We start from the raw sequence: 19,731 nt of genomic DNA, 5'->3' as shown, positions 1-19,731 counted from the left end.
GAAGGTTCCTTAAATGTTGGTTTCCTTGTTCTGTGATGGATATTGGGCTTTGAAGAGAAACTCAGCAGAGTTCAAATCTTACCCTATCACTTACTGGCCTTCAGACCCTGGGAGTACGGGGTACTCTCAGATTTCCCTGTAAATCAGGTGCTATAACAATATTCACTCCCTAGGACTACTGTGAAGGTTAACTGAGGGGAAGCCTATGAAAGCACTTTGTAAACTATGGCTTTATGTGGAACTAATTAACATGACTATTTTTATTCCCTTAGTGATCTCTATTTTCTTTTCTTCTTAACAATTACAGACTCGTGGGTTGGAAGGAGAGCAGGTTCATAGGCTGCCTAGTCAGAATTAACTAGAGAGCTGGTTAAAATTCAGACTCCCTAGGGGCTACCTCAAACCTACTGAATCAGACCTGGGGAGAGCAGAGAGGACAGTGGGAACCTGTGGTGTATAATGCAGCAAGCTTTGAGAAACATTGACCTAGTCTCTTATTATGTGCAACCTCTGCAACATCCCTGGAAAGTGGTGTTTTAATCATATTACCTTGGTGAGGTATGGTAAAACCAGGCGCAGGTCAAAAGAGAGACATCCGGAAAGCTCAGAGGTTTCACTACACTCACAGTTCTCTGAGGAAAACATAGCCTACCATGCAGGGCCACTCAGAGAAGTGTCAGGGTTGGTCACAGAGAGAGTGAGAGGGGGACTATGGCAAGAGACTTCATTGTGGTTTCTGAGGTAAGGAAAGGGCAAGGCAGGGCACACAGGGTTAGGATTGGCTAGTTTGGGTAATTCCAGTGTGCTCTGTAGCACAGCGGCTGTCCCTAGTTGTCTAACACCTGGCCCTGGGGTGGTTAGGGTGGGTGGGTAGTGGCTCAAAGTGTGGGAACCCAGTAAGAGAAGTGGTTGGGATTGTAGACTTCATCAGCTTCTCAAGAAGGAAAACTGAGCAGCTTCTAGCCTGGGTCTCAAAACTAGGTCATGACTGCGCACACATATACAAAAACCACAACAATGAGGCTATATTACAAGTGGTCATCCCATTCTGCTTGTACATCTCCAAGGAGACAAAGCTTCCTGCCTTACCAGGCACCCCCATCCATGTCTGGCCAACTGACTGTGACAATCTGGTTCCTGATACCACCTGACACCTGTCCTCCTGCAGCTTCTACTCCTTGGTCGGGGCTTCCTTTTTAGGGACACATGAACCAATCTCACCCTTCTTTCACATGATACCAGCACTTCCAGCATTTGAAATCAGGATCTTCTCCATCCTTGGGTTTGCCAGCAGGTCTTTATTTAACAGGAATTCAAGTCTCCTCTCCTCTTTTTCCTTCTCCTTGATCTCCCTTGTCTGAGCAGGGAAGGGTAAAGGCTTGAGAAGATGCTAAGACCATACAGGGACTTAGCCATGGAATTTGGACTAATGATAATTATAATAATTGCAGCTACTCGTCACGGAGCATCAATCACACCTCAAGCATCAGATCAGTGCTTTACAGACAACTCGTCTCATCCTCATAACAATCTTATGATTTGCGTATGATTGTATCCAGTTTACAAATGGGTTAGTTGAGGTTCAGGGTGGAGGTGAACAGACTTGCCCATGGTCACTTGGCCAGTACCCCAAGAACTGGCACTGGAATGCAGGGCTGCCTGGCTGAGTTCAGATAAGGGTACCTGCCATTTCCCGACCCAGCCCCATTGGGCACCAAGAGGACAGGAATGAGAAAATTAGATGCTGAGCCAAAGCAAGAGGCCTGTCTACTGACCTGTGTGTGGGGCCCTCTCTGAGCCTCCTCTTTGGAGATGCCTCAGAGACTCAAATACCTGCTGGTTTTATCTGTGAGGCTGGTGGAACTCCTTGTCAAACATCCAGGCATATTTTTGTCACTTTAAGAAATCAAGACAATTTCTTCACTTGACAAAGGTAAAATCTTTTAAAGCTTTGGAGGATTGGGAAAGGGAATAAGAAAGACATTAATAGAATGACATATTTTTAGTGTAACACTTCAGAGAAAAACTCTAGGGGAACAAAAAATAAAATGAACGACCTAAATATGGTTCTTTAAAATTTTTTTTAAAATACTATGAGCTTCAAAGGAGTGGGCTGTGCTGGATATTTGCATGCCCCAAATCTGTAAAGGATTTGAATACAATGGAAAGTCCGTGGGTGAAGACTCTCCTTTAGTCTGGTAAATTGTGCCTCCCCTAATGTTGGGTTGACTACTTGCGAGCTGAGTGACCGGACAAAATACTAAACCTCTCTCGTTCTCAGTTTCATAATCTGTATGATAAAGATGGTGGTGGCACTGACCTCATTGAATTGTGGTGAGATAGACATGAAATCATTTATGTGAAATACACGAAATATTTATACAGAACTATAATAATATAGTCCTATATACCACATTATATAGTACATAACATATACTATATAATAAATCTAATATATTATTATATAATATATATTATATGTGTTAGATTAATTATTATGTATTTTCAGGTTATTTTATTTGAAAATAGAACACATGGCTCATTTAGGAAGATTATGAAAATATCTTCTGCTGCTTTTGCTGAGTTTCTGAGAAATAGGCCGTCTTAGCCTGAGCTGCTATAACAACATACCATAGACTGGGCAGCTTAAACAGGAATTTATTTCTCATAGTTTTGGAGGCTGGGAAGTCCAAGATCAAGATGCCAGCAGATTTGGTTCCTGGTGAGGACTGTCTTCTTGGCTTGTAGACAATCACCTTCTTGTGTAGCCTCCCATGGAACAGAGAGAGGAAGCTCTGGTCTCTTCCTCCTCTTAAAAGGGCACTAATCTTACCATGGGACTCTACCCTCAATGACCTCATTTAAAGCTATTCACCTCCTGTATTAGTCCATTTTCACACTGATATAAAGATACCACCTGAGCCTGGATAGTTTATAAACAAAAGAGGGTTAATTGACTCACAGTTCCACGTGGCTGCGGAGGCTTCACAATCACGGAAGAAGGCAAAGGGGAAGCAAGGCACATCTTACAGAGTGGCAGGAGAGAGAGAAAAATCAGAAGGAAGCTCCAGACATTTATCAAACAACCAGGTCTTGTGAGAACTCACTATCATGAGAACAGCAAGGGAGAAATCCGCTCCCATGATCCAATCACCTCCCACCAGGTCCCTCCCTTGACACGTGGGGATTACAATTCAAGATGAGATTTGGGTGGAGACATGGAGCTAAACTAGATCACTTCCCAGAGACATTTCCAAACATCATCACACTGGGGATTAGAGCTTCAACATATGAATTTAGGGAACAGGAGGATACACAAACTTTCAATCCATAGCATGGGAAAATAGGTTCACAAACAACTGTTATGAGCTGATAGGAGCCTCCTCCTCATGGGTGCTGGATGTGGGAGCTGAGGATTCAGGAGAGCTGGACCCTGTTTCCCACTCCACAGGGGCCGATGCCACTCCAACAGCATCACAGTCCCTGTCTCATGACAAGATCCTGACTTGGTTTAGATAACCTATAACAACATGCTCAGGGAAGGTGGGTTCAACCCACTGGGTGGATCATGATTGGCCAAAGCAACCAGGATAGTCTCATTCCTTCTTGCAGGTGACTGGTTTAGCAGTGGGCCTATGACCCAATTTTGGTCATTGAGACAAAATGGGGCTTCAGGAAAAGACTTCCAGTTCTGATGAAAATCTCTTTTCTTTCCTATATGCTGGAATGTGAGGACGGAATGTGAAGCAGGGCTGCCTTTTTGTGACTATGAGAGGAAAAACAAAGAGAATTGGAGAAGTGAACTCAGAGCACTGAAATTATTGAACTGCTGAGTTAGCAGAAGCTGGAACTGCCTACCCTACAATTCTAGTTATGTTTACATAATAAACCCCAGTGTTTTCAGCTACTTTTATCCAGGTCATTTGTTACCAGGAGCCAAAAGCATCCTAAAGCATACATGCACAAACTTACTTTGGGACTCTAGACACATGCCCTCTCTGAGCCTCGGTTTCTTGTTTTTTGTTTTTTGTTTTTTTTTGATGGAATCTCGCCCTGTAGCCCAGGCTGGAGTGCAGTGGTGCGATCTCGGCTCACTGACACCTCTGCCTCCGAGGTTCAAGCAATTCTCCTGCCTCAGCCTCCCAAGTAGCTGGGACTACATGCGTGCGCCAATATGCCCAGCTAATTTTTGTATTTTTAGTACAGACGGGGTTTCACCACGTTGACCAAGAGGGTCTCCATCTCCTGACCTTGTGATCCGCCTGCCTCGGCCTCCCAAAGTGCTGGGATTACAGGCCTGAGCCACCACGCCTGGCCCAGTTTCCTCTTATATTAAATGATGGGATTGGATTCCTGTTGGCAAACCAGTAGCCCATGGGCCAGATTCAGCTTAGCAGTGATGTTTGGGTTTCCCTGTGCATCAAACAAATCATATGTATCTAGAAAATGTGACTTCTGTACTTTCCAAAATTCTTCCAATTGCCCTCATGAGCCTCACATAGGATAGTGGTGGAAAAACGAATCTTGTCAGTTAATCATATCTCCATCTTCTCTGGTACAAAGAATCTCTTAGAGATCTTGGTTCTTCTCTGGAAATGCTCCTGGTTAGGGGTGAAGAAGTGGGGCTTACATGCCATTGCGGCCTTAGGGCTATGCTGTTTTCTCTAGATCTGCTATAGAATCTGTTAAAGTGAACTAAATATGGCCTGAGAAGGACTCCGTACTTCTCTATTTGAGTCCTTGTGGACGAACTGCAACCTAGCTTAATACGTAGAGAAGACTGAAAACCTAACTGAGGAGTATGCGCCTGTAACAATAGCTGAGTCTTGGCCAATCCCAGTGGCTATACTTCAGCCACTCACAAACTGTTGAGTGTTCAAACTGTGCTCAGATAAGGAAACGCTGAGCCGTAACCAATCCAGCCATTCTGTACCTCACTTAGGATTTCTATATATCATTTCCCTTTTTTTGTCTATAAATCTTCTTCTACCATGTGGCTGTGCTGGAGTCTCTGTGAATCTGTTGTGATTCTGCAGGCTGCCCGATTCACAAATTGTTCATTGCTCAATTAAACTCCTTTAAATTTAATTCGGCTGACGTTTTTCTCTTATCAAATCACAGGGCTGGTTGAGGCCTTAAGCTCTGTACAGTGTCTGCTAAGATGCAGCAGATCTCTCTGGGTCCTTGGAATAGTGTGCTCCTTCCATAGCTGAAATCTTTGGTCCTAGACATAGTCCCTGTACTCTGCAACCACTGATACCATGTTGCTTCCAGTGACCTGGGCTCGGCACCTCTGCATTCCCTCCCTGGGATATCCTAATGTCTCCCTGAACAGGCACTAGGGAAACAGAAATATCACTCAGACCTATTATTCCAGACATGTCTATACACACATATATTATGCTCTCCTAAGGAACAAGGTGCCAAGCCAAATGCAGAACATTCTCTAAAGCCTTGTAGTTACTCTTCCAAGCAATGCCTAGAGAAGTAGTCTCCAGCTTTCTGTGTTGTTGGGTCCCCTAGTACCTGTATGGATATCTCCATTATTAGTTTCTCTACCCCTTGTCAAGATATGGCTATGTGGCAGGAGGTAGAATGAGAGATTAGTAAGAATCCTGCCATCACATCTCCTCATCTACTTCTTCCTCACTGGAAGCAAATTCCTCTATATCGAATTCTTTCTCCATTAAGACTCACACCTTGGCCGGGCGCGGTGGCTTACGCCTGTAATCCCAACACTTGGGAGGCCAAGGTGGGCGGATCACAAGGTCAGGAGTTCGAGACCAGCCTGGCCAACATGTTGAAACCTTGTCTCTACTAAAAATACAAAAATTAGCTGGATGTGGTGGCAGGTGGCTGTAATCCCAGCTACTCGGGAGGCTGAGGCAGGAGAATCACTCGAACCTGGGAGGCGGAGGGTGCAGTGAGCCAAGATCAAGCCACTGCACTCCAGCCTGGGCGACAGGATGAGACTCTTTCTGGAAAAAAAAAAAAAGACTTACACCTTAGTGACAGAACAGTAAGAGAAACCTTTAAACCAAAGAGACAACAAAGTTAGGAGATTTTTAAAGATTATACCACTGTACTATATTTAAAGCAATTTTTAATTTGTTGCCAATATTTTTTTAAACTCACAAGATTCTATATATGCATGTAGATTTTTATCTTCTCTTTAAAATTAGAGGCTCTTGGCAACATTGAATTCACATTCTTTCATGGAACAATAATGGGCATGAGCCAAGTAGTCTTCTTTCCTTGAACATGCATGCATTGTCTGGTTCTTCACAGTCCCAATCACTCCCCTTTGTCTTGGACTTTGAATGCATCTGGTTTGCACATTTATGGTCTCTTTCTACCCCCTTAGGCATTCACAATTCTATAATAAGATCAATTCCCCTTATATAGTTCTGAGACTCTATGATCAATTCCCCCTTCCCACCTCCCCATTCATCCAGCACCACACAAAGCCCAGCCAGGGAATGCAACATATTACATCCTGATATAAATATGCTTACTACATGAACATATAATAAGTTATGGATAAATGTATAATCTGGTCAAGTATATATGCCAAACACTTATTTTAAAATGAGAAGAAAGTTTTTTTCAACCATTCACTTGACTTCCATTCTTTGAACCAGCTGTGGAGCCTTGAGCAAGTTACTTGGGCCAACTGGGCTCCTATTTTTTCAACTGTGGGATGAAGAGGGTACAACTAATTCCAGGGCTCTGTAATTACATGAGTTCAGTCCAATAACCATACGTTCTCACATCAGGAGGGTTGATCCAAGGAATGTAAGACAGGCCCTCACATTTGGGAGTTTATGATCTAGTTGGGGGAAAAAAAGCAAAAGCATAGTAAATGGAAAGCATCACAAAGCAAAGGGAGCTCTGGGGCCTCTATGCTCAGAATAGTGGGATCTTACAGTCAGAAGGTGACTAAGAGAAACTTTTCTCTCCTCACCAACATCTTCAGCTAACTACCTCCTCTTCTTCCCTTGAAATAAAATTCAGCTCACCTCTCCCTCTCCTGAAGCCCAAGGCTGGGTGAATTGATGCCCTCCACAAGTGTCCCCACAGCTCTGCAATATCTTTGTTTATTGGTCTGTCTCCTCCACTGTTCTGGACTCTGAGGGTAGGAAATGTAATACACATTTGTCTTTTCTCTTTTCTTTTCTTTTTCCTTTTCTTTCTCTTCTCTCTCTCTCTCTCTTTTTTTTTTTCTATAACAACACTCACTTCATGGCGAACCATGCTGGCACCTCATTCCATGTGGTGTGGTTGATAAAGATTTTCATCATACACATCCTTCCTCTGGTAGGCAAGTAAAATCAGGTCAGATTCTTTCTTCAGGAGATTTTAATCTTAAGGGAATTAACAGAATATCAAAAGAGTTTGAAACTGAATCATTCTTCCAGCAGAGTTCATTTTTTCCTACTTCCATTATCCATTGACCTGTTCTTGTTCCTCTCTTCCCTTGGATGTTCAGTCCTTCCTTGACTTTGCAAACTCCTCAATACTTTACTTAAAAAAAAAAAAAAAAAGTAAAAGAAAGAAAGATGGCTGAGGCCATTTCTGTAAAAATCAAGGATTTTATCTAATTCTGGGATCAAATCTTTTTCAACTTTGCTATCAATTACAAAGTCTGGCATGTGGTAAATTCTGGGGACAAAATACTAAATGTTTATTCAGTGAATAAATTCCTCATCAATGCTAACTTTCATTCAATAGCATTCCTGACAGATAACCATCTCTCTTCTTTATGCTAGAATGCCATCAACTTCAGAGGGCTCAGCATCTCACTAGGCAGCTCAGGCTATTTGGAAAATTTTCCCAAATGAATTCTATCACATATCCCCAGTTGTTTGAAAGTTCTTCCTAAATGAGTAAAAATCTTGCTCACATTAACTTTCCCCCTACTATTCCTTGTTCTTTGCAGGGACCATGAGAATTCTTCCATCAGATAATTTCAGAGTCAAGGCTAGCAACATCTACAGGGTTTCAGGGCTTGCTAAGAGGTCTCTAAGGGATAATAATATCCCACATTTGAAAGGCAAATAACACCTAGAGGGTTTTCAAAGCTCGTTCCCAACCATTAGGTAATTTATTCTCACAAAAACTCTGAGACACAGATTGCTGTGGGATTACTAGTCTCCATTTTACCTATCAGGAGACTCTATCCCAGAAAGATTGTATAATGTTTTTTTCCAGGTCACACAGTTAATAAAGGGCAGAGTTAAGACTCAATGCCTGATCTTTATGGCTTAATTCTCTCACCTCCTCAATTGTACCATGGGTCCCTTACCACAAGGTTATAATAGTCATCTCCATGATGAAGATATGATTTTAAAGGGATTTACTGCTCCAGCCACTCTGCTGCAGGTCAGCTTAAATACTTGCTTGACCTCCTCAATCATCTAAGAGAGGTGTGATTATTTCTATTTCACAATTGAAGACACTGAGGCTCAGAGCAGTGAAGAGACTTGCCCAAGGCCACTAGGTAATAAATGTCAAAACTGACATTGAACCTAGGTAAAAAAGACAGACATCAGTCATACTAGGAGTTGGCTCATGCTGTGTGAGCAGCCTAGCCCTGTACCACAGAAGCCACCATTAAGTCCCATTTTGATCTTTCTCTCATGGGAGTTTTTGGACCTACACTTTCAGCAAGGACAATAGCCATTTCCTTACCCACTATCCCTGAAACTCCGGAGGCCACTTTGTTGCTCTCCTCTCCCAAATTCTAAAGTCTTTCTCTGTCCCTCTCCCCACATAATTACATTAACCATTCACAAAGTTTGGGTGGGATTTTTGGTTGCTGAATGACTTATGGGGAAAGAAGGAAGACTGGCTACACACACAAGAAACATTCAGGTCATTTTTATTTCTCCATCCGTGGGCAGCATCAGCCTAACCTGGAATGTGCATCCCACAGCTGCATTAAGACCAATAGGAAACATCTGTATTCTGTTACAGTTTCTCCCTTAGACAACACCCCCCTACCACCACCAAAGGCATGGTGTTTTCTTAAAGTTCATCTGCAAGGTTCTGTTCTCAGCACTGATAACACTGTAAAATAATGGTAAAGTTAATTATTGGCAAATTAAAATGGAAGTGCTATCTAAATTCTTAGGACATCCACATTACTATAAAATGAGTTTATTGTGATCAAAACGATTAATGACATTTCAGTAAATACCACAGAATTAAAATCCTGAATACCAAGAAGGTTAAAGTCTTATCATCATTAGAGTACATCAAAGAAAAAAGTGAGTCCTCTCCTTATCTGCTTACATTAGGGAAAAAGACGCAGAGCAAATAAAGAAAATCATTTGAATCTTGGCAAATACTGAAATCTAGAGGCTCATTTTCTTATTTATGTAGCATTTAGAAGCAATACATATTTTACTGGAGGAAAAACAATAGCTCATGTGTAATTTAAACAAAATAGACAAACCAAAAGAACAGAATTGAAAGGCCAAGAATAGACCCATGCATATCATAACATTTTAGCATATAATGAAGAAGGTATTTTAAAACTGGGTAAAAGGATAAATATTAAATAAAGGTATTGGCACAACTGGTTCATCATTGGTTGAGGGAAGGTAACTACCTTATGTCTTACCCCTAAATATAGTCCAGAACAAAAAAAGTAGATAAAAATACATATGTTTGGCTGGCCGCGGTGGCTCACGCCTGTAATCCCAGCCTTCGGGAGGCCGAGGCAGGCGGATCCCCTGAGGTCAGGAGTTCGAGACCAGCCTGACCAAAATAGTGAAACCCTGTCTCCACTAAAAATACAAAAAATTACTAATACCTGTAATCCCAGCTATAGGCTAAGGCAGGAGAATTGCTTGAACATGGGGGTGTGGAGGTTGCAGTGAGCCAAGATCGTGCCATTGCACTCCAGCCTGGGCAACAACAGCGAAACTCCGTCTCAAAAAACAAAAAACAAACAAACAAAACATATGTTTATCATTTCAAAAAGAGAAACCAGAAAAGGAGAAATTAATAAATTTAGTAATACTTAATTTAAACCAAGTGAAAACGTAAGTAATAACCTGGAGAAAATATCAACAATACTTTGGAAAGATAAAGGATAATATCTTTGATTTTTTTAATATGTAAATGATATATTTGATATATAAAGAGCTCCTACCAATAAAGAAAAAGACAAGTTCTCTGATATAAAGAGGCTGGGCACAGTGGCTCACCCCTGTAATTTCAGCACTTTGGGAGGCCCAGATGAGCAGATCACTTGAGGCCAGGAGTTTGAGACCAGTCTGGCCAACATGGAGAAACACCATCTCTACTAAAAATACAGAAATTAGCCAGGTGTAGTGGTGCATGCCTGTAGTCCCAGCTACTCAGGAGGCTGAGGCAGGAGTATCACTTGAATCCAGGAGGGGGAGGTTGCAATGAGCCGAAATCGTGACACTGCACTCCAGCCTCGGCAACAGAATGAGACTCTGTCTCAAGAAAAAAAAAAGCAAAAGACTTAGAAAAGAAATAAAAGTAGCCAATGCAACTATGAAAATATTTCCCCTTCAGTAGGGGGAAAATAATGCAAGCTAACATAACAATACACTTTTTATTTTGGTGAAAATTTTAAAAACCTTATAGTAAGCAGTATAGGAGATAAATAGACCCTCTTAGACTCTCCTGAAAGAGCACAAATTGGCCCAAAATTTATGAAAGGCAATTTGGACTAAAAAATAAATTATATACTATTTAGTTTGCTAGGGATATCATAAAAAATAACCCAGACTAAGTGGGTTAAACAACACAAATTTATTTTTTATGGTTCTGGAGGCTAGAAGTCCAAGATCAAGCTGTCTGCAAGTCTGGTTTCTAAGGCTTCTCTCCTTGGCTTTCAGATGGCAACCCTTTTGCTGCCTCTTCACGTGGTCTTTCTTCTATGCACACCCATGCCTGGTGTCTTATAAGGACACTAGTCATATTGGACTATGGCCTAACCCTTATGATCTTACTTAACCTTAATTATTTTTTCTTTTCATTTATTTATTTATTTATTTATTTATTTATTTATTTATTTATTTATTTATTTTGAGATGGAGTCTTGCTCTGTCACCAGGTTGGAGTGCAGTGGTGCGATCTTGGCTCACTGCAACCTCCGCCTCCTGGTTTCAAGCGATTCTCCTGCCTCAGCCTCTCAAGTAGCTGGGACTACAGGCACACGCCACCATGCTCAGCTAATTTTTTGTTTGTTTGTCTTTTGTATTTTTAGTAGAGATGGGGTTTCACCATGTTGGCCAGGATGGTTTCAATCTCTTAACCTCGTGATCTGCCCACCTTGGCCTCCCAAAGTGCTAGGATTACAGGTGTGAGCCACCGCGCCTAGCCCCTTAATTATTTTTTCAAAGGCCCCTTCTTCAAATACGGTCATGCTGGGGGTTCGGGCTTTACCATAGGAATTTGAGGGTGGGAGGGAACACACTGTAGTCCGTAACACACACACACACACACACACACACACACACACACACCCCACTCACATATTCTTACCCTATGACCAACAATTTCACTTCTAGAATATGATTCAGAAAAGCAAACAGACCACAGAGGCAAAAATCTGATCCTAAAGTATACATACATCTCATCCTAGATTCTGTTTTCTAACCTGAATTTTCCATTTATGCAAAATTGGTTAATTCAGTACTGAATCAAATTCTTTAGAGATGAGATCTAAGAATTTATTTTTTTAAATTTAACTTCTGATACATAGCCAGGTGACGGTGAAATTGCTTTGTAAATGACTGTAAAATAGGTAAGATTCTGTTGTCTGAACCTGCCATGAAAATGCCAGCGTCCCTTGAATGCAGCGACTCTCAGGGAAGGGCCGCACTGCCTAGTACGCATTCCTGAGCTGTGAAGTCAGACAGATGTGGCTGGAATTCACTCCATTCCTTATTGGCTGTGTGACCTTGGGCAAACCCTCTACCCTCTCTGATGCTCAGTCTCCATTATCTGAATAATGAGGAAAACAATACCTTTTTGCAGAGTGGTATAATAAGATTTAGAGATAAATTAAGAACAGGACCTGGTGACTGGCCCATGTGAGATGTTCAGAAAATCAATATTATCTCCTTATGATATCACCACAAATGTTCAGGAAGGAATGGACCAGCCAAAATTCATAAACGCAGTACTAAGGTGTGGTAATACCCAAATCAATGCCATTTTAGGGAAGTTGACATTCTGACTGGGGTCAGTGTATCCTAGAGCAATGGTACAGGGTTCTGAGGCAAATGGATCTCGGTTCAAATCCTGAAACTGCCAACTAAGTGGATAAATCTAGGCAAGTAGCTTGACTTTGTCAGCCTCAGTTTCTTCATCTGTAAAATGGGGTTGATAATATCTACTTCACAGCATCACTATTAGGCATAAATAAAATAACCCAAGTATGATGCTTTTTACAGTGTCTGCATGTATACATCTCAGTAAGCAGAATTTATTATTTTTTGCCACTACCAGTGCACATCTGCCTCAGACAGGTGTGCAAATGTCTGCAGTGTCAGAGGCTCTGGGGAAACCGTCTAGAGCAAAACCTCTGATGAGTAGGTGTAGCGGAGTCTTTCATTCTTTAGAGAATCCTGGGAAGGAAGAAAACTAATAAGTTATTTCATCTAATACCTTCTTGCGCAAGGATCCTTAGCTACAAATACACTCTGTGATGTTTTTCTCAGATAAGTTACAAATAAGACCCAACTTGCCTTGAAAGGATTTCTGCAATCTAATAGGATGAGGTGTTAGTCTTGATACTGTGAAATCCCTTTAGCAGAAAGCCTGGGGCTAGCAGTGGGGCCAGGATCTTCCTGAGTGTTGGCACTTAAGGAGGCAGATAAGGGAAGATTTCCAAATAGGAACATCTGGAAATGGAAAAGAAGGACTCTGAGGAGAAAGAGCACTCATTTTTCAAGGCTGCCTTAGGCTATGTCTTCTGGAAAGCCATCTCTGAGCAAAAGAATCATGGATTTGAGATGTGACACACAGGATTTTAACAAATGAAGCCACCAGGTCTGTTTGTGGAGCACCCTGGGTTTACTTCTCTCCTCAAGGACTTTAGAACCGGATTGAGAGCCCAGCCAGTCAAGTGACTGTGCAGGGTGCCCCCATTTGAAAAGCAGCAAGGCCTCATAGAAAAAAAAATTGGAAATATTATTCCAATTAACACAGATGCCACGTGGGATTCTTGATATGACTGATGAAATTTAAATTGGTTGCCACATTAGTGAGGAGTCTTCAGGTCATAGACAATAGAAAACCAAGTCAAACTAGATTTTTTTTTTTAACAGTGGTAAAATACACAGAACATAAAATTTTCTGTCTGTAGTAGACAGCTTGGGCTGCCAGAACAAAATATTACTTTTAATGGCAAAAACCACAATTACGTTTACACCAACATAATACAGGCTTGTTGGCTAAAACAACACAAATGTACTTTCTCACAGCTGCAGAAGCTGCAAGTCTAAGATGACGGTGTTAGCAGTGTTAGTGTCTGGTGAGGGCTCTCTTCCTGGTTTGTAGGTGGCCACCTTCTTGCTGTGTCCTCACTCCGCCTTTCCTCTCTGTGTGCACGGAGAGAGCTCTGGTACTCTTCTGACCTCATTTAACCTTATTTGCCTCCTACAGGGCCCTGTCTCTATATGTAGTCACACTGAGGGTTGGGGCTTCAATACATGAATGTTGGAGAGACACAGTTCAGTCCATAACACGGTCTTAACCATGTGTAAGCGCACAGTTCAGTGGCATTAGGTACATTCACATTGTTGTGCAATCATCACTACTCTCCATCCACAGCACTCTTCTTATCTTGCAAAACTGAAACTTTGTACCCATGGAAAATAATGCACCATTCCTCCTTCTCCCCAGCCCCTGACAGCCTCCAAACCACCATTCTACTTTCAGGATCTGTGGATTTGACTTCCCTAGGTACTTCATATAAGTGGAATTACGCACTGTTTGCCCTTTTGTGGCTGACTTATTTCACTTGGCGTAATGTCAAGGTTCATCCATGTTATAGAAAGTGTCCGAATTTTCTTGTTTTTCACAGCTGAATAATATTCCACTGTACATGTAGACCACATTTTCTTTATCCATGCATCCATCAATGAACACTTGGGTTCTTCCACCTTTTGGTACTGTGAATAATGTTGCTGTGACCATGGATGCACAAATCAAACTAGTTTTTAAAAACCATACATAGAAGTTTATGATTGTGATTATGGCAATGGCTTCTTGGTAAGTGTACACAAATGTTAAAATTTATCAAATAGTATACTTTACATATATGCAGACAATAGTGTGTCAATTATTCTTCAAGATAGCTATAAAAGACACACAGAAAAAGGAGGATTATTTTTCGGCACATGGGGAACTTCACGACAGCAGTGCCTGTCATGAAGGCCCAAATTACATCATCAGGATTTTAAAAAAAGGGTTCCATCAGTGGGCACTCTGCTTTACTTCTGTAAGGTCGGCTTTTGCTAAATAGTGACACACATGTGGCCCAACTCTTGGCTAACCTCGTCTTTACAGCTAGGAATCTTAGAGGGGAGAGAATGCCATATTCCCAAAAGTTCTAGCAGAAGTCTGAGCAAATGCTCTAATTGGTCAAACTCTGAGCCAATCATTATGGTTACGGAGAAAGCTGTCCTCTAACTGGCCAAGCCTGGGTTGTATGCCTTGCGTATGATGGATAGGAAGGATGAATACCATGAACTACTCAGAATAGTTTCCCCTCAAGAAAGAGGGGTTCTGTTATCAGAAGATGAAAGGCAGGCAAAACTGAAGATGAATATTACTGTCCTACTCCTCTGAGAGAGACTGACTTCCCCTTACATGGAAATAAAAGTACACAATTTGCTAATGACCACTTGTCCCATAGGGTATTCTTGTGCTCTGCATATGAAAGCTATGAAAGATTTCCAAATAGGAACATCTGGAAATGGAAAAGAAGGACTCTGAGGAGAAAGCACACTCATTTTTCAAGGCTGCCTTAGGCTATGTCTTCGTCTCTGGGCAAAAGAATCATGGATTTGAGACGTGACACGCAGGATTTTAACAAATGAAGCCACCAGGTCTGTTTCTGGAGCACCCTGGGTTTACTTCTCTCCTCAAGGACTTTAGAACCGGATTGAGACCACAGCCAGTAGGGTGACTGTTCAGGGTGCCCCCATTTGAAAAGTAGCAAGGTCATAAATCTCTTCATCACCCTCCATGGACCATGAGACCAGCCAACTAGGAGTCACCTGAAATCACCAGCCAAATGTCAGCTGAAATTCTGAAACAGAATAATCCTAAGCTCAATGCTATTTACCCAGGAAAAATGATTTCTTTTGTTCTAAATTTTCAATCCAAGACGTTTAGGGGATCAGAAAAATCACAATTCTATATATATATATATATATATATTTATTTATTTATTTATTTAGAGACAGAGTCTTGCTCTGTCACCCAGGCCGGAGTGCAGTGGCGCCATCTCAGCTCACTGCAAGCTCCGCCTCCCGGGTTCACGCCGTTCTCCTGCCTCAGCCTCCCGAGTAGCTGGGACTACAGGCGCCTGCCACCACGCCTGGCTAATTTTTTGTATTTGTAGTAGAGACAGGGTTTCACTGTATTAGCCAGGATGGTCTCGATCTCCTGACCTCATGATCCACCCGCCTCAGCCTCCCAAAGTGCTGGGATTACAGGCGTGAGCCACCACACCCAGCCGGAAAAATCACAATTCTAACACAATTCCAAGTGTTAGAATTACATGTTGAATATAGCTGTTGATTTAAAAAAATCCATTTCTACCCACTTCCATTAAGTAAATACTGAAAAACTGTATTTTGAATATAGTTGTTGTTTTTTAAAAAATCTGTTTCTACCCACTTCCATTAATTATTTTAGATTTTTTAGAATAATTATTTAGAATAATTATTTAGATTCTAAACTTTTTTTTAGATTCTAAATTTTTTTTAGATTCTAGATTTTTTTAGATTCTAAATTTTTTAGAATAATTATTTAGAATAATTATTTTAGAAAAGTCATTGTGAAAGGATATCAGCTTTTTTGGGCCCCCAAATCTCTCAATCTAACCCTGGTCCTGGGGCTATCTCTAGGTTAATTTAGAGCAAAGCTACAGAAAGGAAAGTGAGCACCTGCTATGTGGTAAGCAGTAGACGTAGCCTTGTCCACAAAGAATCATGTATACTCTCCTTCTCTGGGAGGCTTAGAGATGTGGGATAATTTGTCCAGGGTCACACTTGAAATGAGCAAGTGGCTGTCCTAAGACTCAATTGCAGGTTCCTCTGGCTCCAAATCCATGCCTTGTGATATGGTTCAGATCTGTGTCCCCCCCACCCCCCAAATCTCATATAGAATAATAATCCCAGTGTTGGAGGTGGGGTCTGGTGAGAGGTGATTTGATCCCTGGTGCGGTTCTCTTGAATGGTTTAGCACCATCCCCTCAGTGCTGTTCTCATGATAGTGAATGAGTGAGTTATCATGACATCAGGTTGTTTAGAAATGTGTAGCACCTCCCCACCTCTCTTCCTCCTCCTCCGGCCATGTAGGATGTGCCTGCTTGCCCTTCCCCTTCCGCCATGATTGTAGGTTTCCTGAGACCTCCCCGGAAGCCAAGCAGGTGCTGCCATGCTTCCTGTATAGCCTGCAGAATTGTGAGCCAATTAAGCCTCTCTTCTTTATAAATTACTCAGTCTCAGACATTTCTTCATAGTGATGTAAGAACAGACTATACGCCTTGGTTTTATTTGTTGTTTTTTTCTATGCAAGCCCTCCATTTTCACCGTCCTTTAACAGGTTCTTGTTCTGCCTTTGTTAGACTGATTCTCTAGGTATCACTGGGAGGCACAGACCCTCTCCTTGCAGAACTCCAAGGGACACCATTCGCACATTCTTCTGAAAGTCCCCTGTTGAGCTGTGGTGGAGCTCTGCCATGTGTAGTTATTGTTAGGAGGTTTGGCATTGATTCCAAATTCCTAAACATGGCCTGGCTAACTGCTACTCACCTTCAGGTGTTATTTTAATTGTCACTTCCCTGGGGAAGATTTCTCTGTATCCCTGATGGGGGATTAAGTCACCATTTTGTTTACTCCGAGCACCTGAACATAAGATTGTCTTCCCCAGCACTTAGCACAATTAATAATTAATTACTCATATTATTATGTGTTTAATGGCTGTCTCTGTTTATGCATTTATGCATCCATTTAGGGATTTTCTTTTTTAAAGAGCCGATTACATGCCTGCCAGGTGCTTACTGTCTGAAGCCCTGGGGCTAGAGCAGTGTAGGAGTGGGAGTCCTGGGTGGACTGGGATGTGGTCTGTCTTCCTCCCTATGTATCCTCCAGCCCAGCCAGTGCCTCACCTAGAGCAAGAATTGAAAGAAGGAAGAAAAAAATGAAGAAAGGATACAACAATATTATTATGTTTCAGCCATATTCCATCCCCTTCCTTTGTGGGCTCTTAAAAGGCTGAATCTAGTCCTATTTATCTCTGAATCTCCAGCACTAAACACAGCGCGTGGATAGAATAGGAGCTCAAAAAATACAGACACTTATTTAATGAATCCATGAATGATTCAAGCAATCAATTTAATTTGGCATATGCCTTCCTTGTAGGTGTGCCCATTAATTACCAATTACCAATGTTTACATTCCAGTGCCTAACCATTTTTTTGCTGGCTTCTATGAACTCTCTGGGATGAGAGAATTGGTTTCTCAAATGACTTCCTGCATAAATTAGCCCATCTGAAAGTGAGTGTTTATCCCAGGCTCTTTGAAATTCACATCATTCGCACCAACACCCCCGCTCAGCTCAGACAGTTCTTTAATTCCAGTCACCTGGGATTTCTTCCTACCTTTGTTGCCAGCCCCAGCCTAACGCCACTTATCTTATCCACCTGGATTTACATATCAGAAAGGCCTAATCAAAGCCTGCCTGATTGTCACATCCACCCTGGTTACAAATCTGCCATCTAATCAAGAAGCCATACAGCAAATCAACATGCCCTTCTTTCTGAAATCTCTTGCAGAAAAATGGGAGAGCAGGAGTCAGAGCTGTGAACAAGGACGGCAAGAGTCAACCAGGGGAAAAATTCCCTTCCTAGCTGTGTAGCACTGGGAAGAAACGGACAAGGCAAAATGCTTTGTCTGCAGTTTGATACAACAGTGAGTGTGGGAGAAAAAAACTAATGAGCACAAAGTAACACATTTCTAAACTATGGTGCCTAATGGTACCGTCTTAAGATTCTCTGGGCCCACAAGGCTACGAAGTTAGAATCAGAGATCCTTTATTTAGTCCAACACCTGCAAGGTACATTTTATGAGCTAAGTCAGGTTCTGAGAGATGAATAGCTAACAAAAACAGGTAACTTCTACTGCACCCTTAGAATGGGCCAGCCTTTTCAGGCATGATCTCATTGGGTCCTCACAGCTAATTTTTTCTTTAATACAGAGAAGAAAAAAGAGACTTAGCAATGCCATTTTCCCATAACCATAGAGTAAGTAAGCCGTGAACCCAGGACACAGACTTAGATTATTTGTTCATTCAGCAAACTAATTTTTTTAAGTCTCCTGAATGGCACATCTTAAACTTTAAAATATGCATACAAGCCACCTAGAGATTTTTAAAAATGTATTTTCTGATTCATTAGACCTTGGGTATGTATCCACATTTTTATTTATTTTTTATTTTATTTTTATTTTTATTTATTTATTTATTTTGAGACGGAGTCTCGCTTTGTCACCCAGGCTGCAGTGCAGTGGCACGATCTTGGCTCACTGCAAGCTCCGCCTCCCAGGTTTACGCCATTCCCCTGCCTCAGCCTCCCGAGTAGCAGGGACTACAGGTGCCCACCACGCCCGGCTAATTTTTTGTATTTTTAGTAAAGACGGGGTTTCACCATGTTAGCCAGGATGGTCTCGATCTCCTGACCTCGTGATCCACCCGCCTCGGCCTCCCAAAGTGCTGGGATTGCAGGTGTGAGCCACGGCGCCCAGCCGGTATCCACATTTTAAATAAGCTCCCTGGTGATGCTGCCCATGCACAGACCACAGATAATCCTGACTCCGTTACTCCTTTGCTGTGTGCCCCTTGGCAAATTACTTAATTTCTCTGAGCCTCAGTTTCCTCCTTATAAAATAGAAATGACACTAGAACCTGTCTCGTGGGTGTATTTAAACAGTTAAATGACATACTCTACATAAAGCTCTTAGCATAGTCTCTGGCCTACTCAGCAAGGGAGAAAGCAAGCAGCAAGTGTCAGATCTTATGATTTTCATATAATCCATACTGGGCACTGTGCTGGGAATACAGAAAGGAAAAGACACCCTCCCAAGGAGATGCCATCTAGCAGGGAGGCTGGTGGGCTGTATGGGCAGTGACGGGGGCAGCTCAGAAGACAACTTACTAGCCTGAGCATGGGAATCAGAGAAAGCTTCTGAGAGACAGTCTTATTTCTGTCACCCCAGTCCACATGACAGGAAAAAAATCAAGATCGAGTGGCCAGTTGGTGCAGGACACTGCAACAGAGCAGGTTTACATCCAGGGGCTCAGCAGCCTTTAGGAGCTGATATGATCGAAGATCAGCTTCACCAATTCCTGCCAAAAGACTCTTGCTGAGGATTTCATGAGGTCTCAGATTCCCCCTTCCAGGTTCCTGACAGCCATTTGGTTTCTGCCAAGACTCTCAACTCCCTTATATAT

At 42.0% G+C, this 19,731-nt stretch overlaps 1 protein-coding gene across 6 annotated transcripts in view; it reads right to left on the bottom strand.

The window, feature by feature from the left end:
• The window catches only part of DAB1 (DAB adaptor protein 1), a 1,250,022-nt gene that overhangs the window by 585,349 nt on the left and 644,942 nt on the right, over window positions 1-19,731 (bottom strand). The window lies entirely within an intron of this gene.

Source organism: Pan troglodytes, chromosome 1 (genome assembly GCF_028858775.2).
Source record: "Pan troglodytes isolate AG18354 chromosome 1, NHGRI_mPanTro3-v2.0_pri, whole genome shotgun sequence".
Taxonomy (NCBI): Eukaryota; Metazoa; Chordata; class Mammalia; order Primates; family Hominidae; genus Pan; species Pan troglodytes.
The sequence above is the reverse complement of the archived record's forward strand: the minus strand, read 5'-3'. Positions and strand labels throughout refer to the sequence as shown.